Source organism: Sapajus apella, unplaced genomic scaffold (genome assembly GCF_009761245.1).
Source record: "Sapajus apella isolate SASKATOON/1434 unplaced genomic scaffold, GSC_monkey_1.0 scaffold1513, whole genome shotgun sequence".
Taxonomy (NCBI): domain Eukaryota; kingdom Metazoa; phylum Chordata; class Mammalia; order Primates; family Cebidae; genus Sapajus; species Sapajus apella.
In genome coordinates this window covers 1-5,995 of record NW_022438439.1, presented here as the reverse complement: position 1 = coordinate 5,995, position 5,995 = coordinate 1, and the positions used below count along the sequence as shown (strand labels likewise).

Genomic DNA, 5,995 nt, shown 5'->3' with positions numbered 1-5,995 from the left:
TAAGGATGAAAACAAATCACTGCACTAAATAATATGACAATAATCACTTACACAAAAATTTTAAAGATAAGAAATGTTTGAAGATTTATTAGTTTATTATACCTTTTTAGTTGGAAAGTAAAGAAGAAAATACCAAACCTCTTTGTCTTAACAAAATGGTGCAGAAAGATTAACATATATCGTAACCTATGCTAACCAGTCAGCATAAACAGTATTTAGAAAGGAATGGTTATATTCCCTAAGAGTTATATTCTGAAGTCATGCTTTTTGCCTTAGGGTCTATTAATACAGCCACCTTTTTGTCAATGTTTTCAATCAAGCTCCTTTTCTTACCTTTCATTTCCAACCTTCCTCTCACTTTTTACTTTAGATACAACTCCTAAATACAGCGTATAGTTAATTTTAAAATCCAGTCTAGCAAAATTTTGGGTTTTTTTTTTTTACTGGATAATTTGTTCTACTTACATTTAATGTAATGGCTGATATATATTTATTTTAAATCTACCATATTTTTTTATATTTGTTCTCTTTCAATTTCTTTTCTTGTCTGTTTTGGAATAGTAATTTTTAACTATTTTTTTTGTTTTTATAAAAATGTGTTTTATTATTTTAAAACAAGTCTACAGAAGTAGAAATCACAAAAATACAGATTACTCTGACATGTTGGCAAAATAGCTTGTGGCTGGACTTGAGTTTGGAAGTTCTGTATGTGTGAGGGCATCCGGATGTCAGAGTCCAACTGAATCCTAACCCCAGCTCTTGTCACTAATCTGTAAACAATAATTTCAAGTAGTATGTAGCCCTGTTTACTAAGAAATGTAAGCATAATCATTTCCTGTGGAACCCAACTTTAAAATCTTCCTTCGGTCTAAGCAGATAAAGGCACTTCACACTACGTTTCTAACGTTAACAATTTTTGATTAAAATAACAGTTAATGCAAATGATGGGCTTTGGCTTTTCTTGGCATTACATTTTGAACATATGAAGAAGTCAACAATTTAAACTAGTTTTTCATGATTTTTAAGAAGTAGAATTTAATCTTTTCATTTCTGTGTACCAGTTAAAAAAAAATCACTGATGGTATCAAAAGGTCCCACATCTGGATTTTAACTCTTATGTAGGTATAAGTGCCTACTACTGAAACTGCATGAAACATATACCTGCTTCTATTGTATATTTCTGATTGAAGGGAGTGGAGCTCCTCTTAGGGAACTTTAGGTCCAATACCCTTATAAATAGATCATTTCAAACAATTGTTGGTGAGAGATCATTAAAAAAAAAAGACAATTTAAAATACTTGATTCCAGAATAATATAAAAGTAACCTTAAGAACCTCAGCACCAAAGGAAAACAGCAGGCAACTTCAGAATTCTTCCATCCAAATGTTCTAGAGATTAGATTAATAGCACCTTTCTAAAACAGAGCAAGTCATTTTAAAATCTAAAGGACCCATGTATACATAATTTGATTATCAAGTTAGAAAACAACAATTATATTACTCATCTAATTTAGAATTCTGGAAACACAGTAACTTAATGGACATTACAAGATACTTCAAATTAACCTGTTTAGAAAGCTGTCTCCTGGGCCTTCAAATCCTACACCAATTCTAGACCTCTGGTTTTGGTAATGTTTGGTCTTTTGTAAGTTTTAATGTGAATTACATGTGGCGACTAATTTCTATTAACCTAATTTCAAATCTAAAGGCAAAATTAAAACACATTTTTTCTTTCCTATTACCAGAAGAGATGGCCTTATATGCTACTATCCTATGATTCTCTTTTCGTTCGGCTCATAATACAAATAGCTTATTGTAGGCCGGGCGCGGTGGCTCAAGCCTGTAATCCCAGCACTGTGGGAGGCTGAGGCGTGTGGATCACGAGGTCAAGAGATCGAGACCATCCTGGTCAACATGGTGAAACCCCGTCTCTACTAAAAATACAAAAAATTAGCTGGGCATGGTGGCGCGTGCCTGTAATCCCAGCGACTCAGGAGGCTGAGGCAGGAGAATTGCCTGAACCCAGGAGGCGGAGGTTGCGGTGAGCCGAGATGGTGCCATTGCACTCCAGCCTGGGTAACAAGAGCGAAACTCTGTCTCAAAAAAAAAAAAAATAGCTTATTGTTCTTCTAAGCTGTCTTAATATTATAAAATTAAATAGATAAAAGTTACGTAGGAGGCTATGAAGATTGTTTGCTGGTGGTAAGTTTTAAGCTTGATTCTGAATAGACTTAATAAGAAAGGCACTTGGAAAAGGTGGCTCACATTTTGCTCTTTAAGGCATCCTGAAATTATAGGCTCACTCTCCCAAAATTTCAAAAGGCCTACAACTTTGGCTCTTAAGAGCAAAGTAGTGATAGAAGCATTTAGAATCATTTGAAAAAGCAAGACTTCATAGTTTTCCCTCTCAAATTGTTCCCTCATATACTTGCAGAATGGAGGCAAAGGGAAAACCAAGAATAAAAATAGCTAAGTACTCTATCAGTTGGGCTTCCTGTCTACTTTCCCTGTTCTAAAGAAGAGACACCATCCTGCATCTGCAGATGGGGAAGCGCTTCCTTTAACAGTTGAAGGGTACCGTCTGGCGCAATTCCAAAAACCTGTAGTGTTTGTAGTGTGTGAATTTCTCCAAGTTCAAGTAAAGTTTCAGGTATCATAGCACTGACCGAGAGATAGGTGTTGGAGGTCGTTGAGGTGGAAAAATTCCGGAAAGCAGTTATTTAAGCCTAGGTGGACAAGGTTGGGGCATCTTCTAACTACAGTAGAGAGATCTGATTTCTTTTTTTTTTTTTTCTTTTTTTTTTTTTAGGGACGGAGTTTCGCTCTTGTTACCCAGGCTGGAGTGCAATGGCGCGATCTCGGCTCACCGCAACCTCCACATCCTGGGTTCAGGCAATCCTCCTGCCTCAGCCTCCTGAGTAGCTGGGATTACAGGCACGCGCCACCATGCCCAGCTAATTTTTTGTATTTTTAGTAGAGACGGGGTTTCACCGTGTTGACCAGGATGGTCTCGATCTCTTGACCTCGTGATCCACCCGCCTCGGCCTCCCAAAGTGCTGGGATTACAGGCTTGAGCCACCGCGCCCGGCTGAGAGATCTGATTTCTGGAGATTCTTTCCGTGGCCGCTAAGATTCAGCTGGGTGATGGTCTCTGACACACGCGCAGCAGCCACCTGCACGTGCTTCTCAGTGAAATCAAAACACCAGGAGAGGTTCAGCTCATCCCGTCTGGAACAGCCACTTAGCAAAATCTGCAGGGCAAATTCAGAGAATCCAGAACACCCACAAAGTTAAGTCGCACTAAATTTGAGTTTTGTGCGAGACGATTGGCAATGGGATCCGACAGCCGCAGGCCTTCCGGGCTTAGATTCTGCAACTTGGAACACTGAGACAGAATGCCCCGAGGGTGGACACTTCAGTAACTGAGATCGCCGGGTCCATGTGCTGCACACGAAAAGGGCTGAAATGTTCAGCCAATGGCTGGTCCGTAAACCGTCCTGGGCAGCGGAAGGCAATCGCCCCTTGAGACAGCAACCGACCAGTCACATCCAGGTGCAGATTTTTACCTGTGAGGTCTCAGGTTTGCCACAGAGACTCGTCAAACGCTAGGCGATACCACCTCTTACAAACACCACAGACCTTGAGCAGCTCAGGGAGGCACAGACAGGAGAAGACCCCCAAAAGCAGCTCATCCGGAAGGGAGTCCCATGAAACTTCTGGAAAGTTCTCTCGATTTAGCTTAGGCCTGCGGATAATCACGAAGTCTTTGTCCCTCCCTTTGCTCTTCAGCGGTTTCCTTGGGGGGCTGTGCGGGAGGCCCAGGTTTGAGAGCAGTTCCTGGGGGATGTTCTCACTGTCGGGCTCCTCTTTCTCCAGGGTGCAGACCCCCATGCCGAGTGCAGTTCAGAAGTCCTGCGGGAATCCCACCCCCACGTGAAGCTAGCGGCAACGGCAACGTTGCTACTCACGTCTGGAATCTCCTGGAGGTGCTTCCTGTGCATAGCGTCCGCAGGTTTGGGAGCTTAAAATACGTGCATTTTTAACAGCACCTGGAAAAAAAAATACGTGCATTAATTGCAGAGCTGCTGGCCTCCCGGCTTTTCGCTTTGGCGCGCAGCGGCTCCGAGCGTGTTGCTCCCGCCCCCCTTTTAACTATGATAACATTATATTTTTTACTTTTTTATATGCTTTGCTTCACGTTTTTCCTTCTATATTTTTTATTGCATTTAAGTTGCTTCTATTCTTCTGTGATTACTTTAAAAATTGCAACCTTAATCCTTAATTTATTAAACATAGTAATAATTGACGCTCTTATCCTCATCCTGGACAACATATGGATGTTGGAACACTTTTAGTTCATTTAGGCTCACTCTATATTACACACTGTTATCACTTATATAACAAATAGAGTGAGACAGTCTATCTTAGTTTTAGTTAGGGGCTCAAAAGTAGAAAAGAAAGAAAATAAAGGTAATAAATGCTGTTATCATTTATTAGTTCTAAGTATTAATTCGTATAGATAATATTTGAGAGTTTTCCAGACAAAATGAAACTAAAAAATCAACAGAATCTAGACGGCCAGCCAATTGAACAAGATAAAAAAAGGGAAGTCCATAGCTGAAGACAGAAGAGTAAAACTGCAGAAAATAAAAAAAAAACAAAGACAAAAATAGTAAAGACAAAAAACAGAGGAAAAACAGGAAGATTACATTCAAATGAGCAAAAGTTAGTCCATTGGCTGCCTTCTGAATAGCAATCATCAAATGCAAATATCTTCAATATGCTGAAAGAAAATAAATGCCTCCTAGAATTACATACTTAGTAAAATTAATTTCCAATAATTAAAGCAAAATAGAGACATTTTCAGAGAAAAAGGAGCTGAAACAGCTTTTCATAAGCAGACCAACACAAAAGGAAATTCTATATGATCTTTCTCAGGCAGAAGCACCATGATTACATACAAAAATTCAGATCCATAGACAGAAGGAGCCAGATAGCAGCACATATGTTGCTAAATCTAAAGTAACTATACAAAATATATGTCTAGTCTTCTGGGGCTTATAAATATTAATACTTAGACCTAATAAATGATACCTCACTGCGCTCCTTGAGCTCTCAGTCAAGGAGATAAGATGTTCTCCTGGCAGGTGCTGTTGTAACTAAAGTGAGTGTGTTCAACTTCTTGGTATGTGTTCCTGTAGAGCTACTCTGTCAAATGACAGAGTTTGGGTAAAACTTTCAGTAAAGGGGTGGGGGGGAAGAAGGGGGAGGAGTTAAAGTTATGAGTGAAGCCTCTGAACCAATTCAATGTAGAGTTGTGAAAATGTGTCACTGAGATTGATGAGTTACATGCTTATACAGTGAATGGTCTTGAATTACAAATGGGTCCGAGTATAGCCTGAATGCTTGTAGCCTCTGATGTCTAAGTTTCACCATATAAATAATGTCCTGTTGGTTGACAATTCAAAATTTTAAAACTCAACAGCTCTGACTGCAGTTTTATCAGATCTCTGCTAGCCAGTGTTACCGATAACCACCCCCAAAATCAATAGCTTGCTTACCTGACAAGTAAAGTTTTTGGGACTATGACAATGAATTCACAACGTTCAATCTATCTGGCATTTAAAGGAAGACAAAAAACTAAAAGCTACTGCCTGTCACAAAGTAAAGAGCTGTGTTTCTGATATAGAAGCCACCACTGCCTGCCAGATCTGTAACTCCCACCAACGTTTGGCCTGTTTCTTTTGGAGAAAATACGTTGCTCCACTGCTTACTGGCTCCCATACTTATTTTAAAAAAGAAACTTATGTTATGGTTAAAATTAGAAAAATACAGAATACCGAGTAATAATCTTCATTTCCTTTAAGCTGAACTCTACAAAATAAACAGTACTTAAAATTTGTTGTATGTAATTTCAAAAATGGTTGAATTAGAGTACTAACTGATAGCGTCTGGCCAGAGGACCAGAGAATTCCCAAATCTCACTCTGTCAATAA

The 5,995-nt window shown here is 39.2% G+C and overlaps 1 pseudogene; it reads right to left on the bottom strand.

Moving 5' to 3' along the window:
* Positions 1–604: 604 nt before the first annotated feature.
* Positions 605–4,042, bottom strand: LOC116546843 (annotated as a pseudogene).
* Between the last annotated feature and the right edge of the window lie 1,953 nt (positions 4,043–5,995).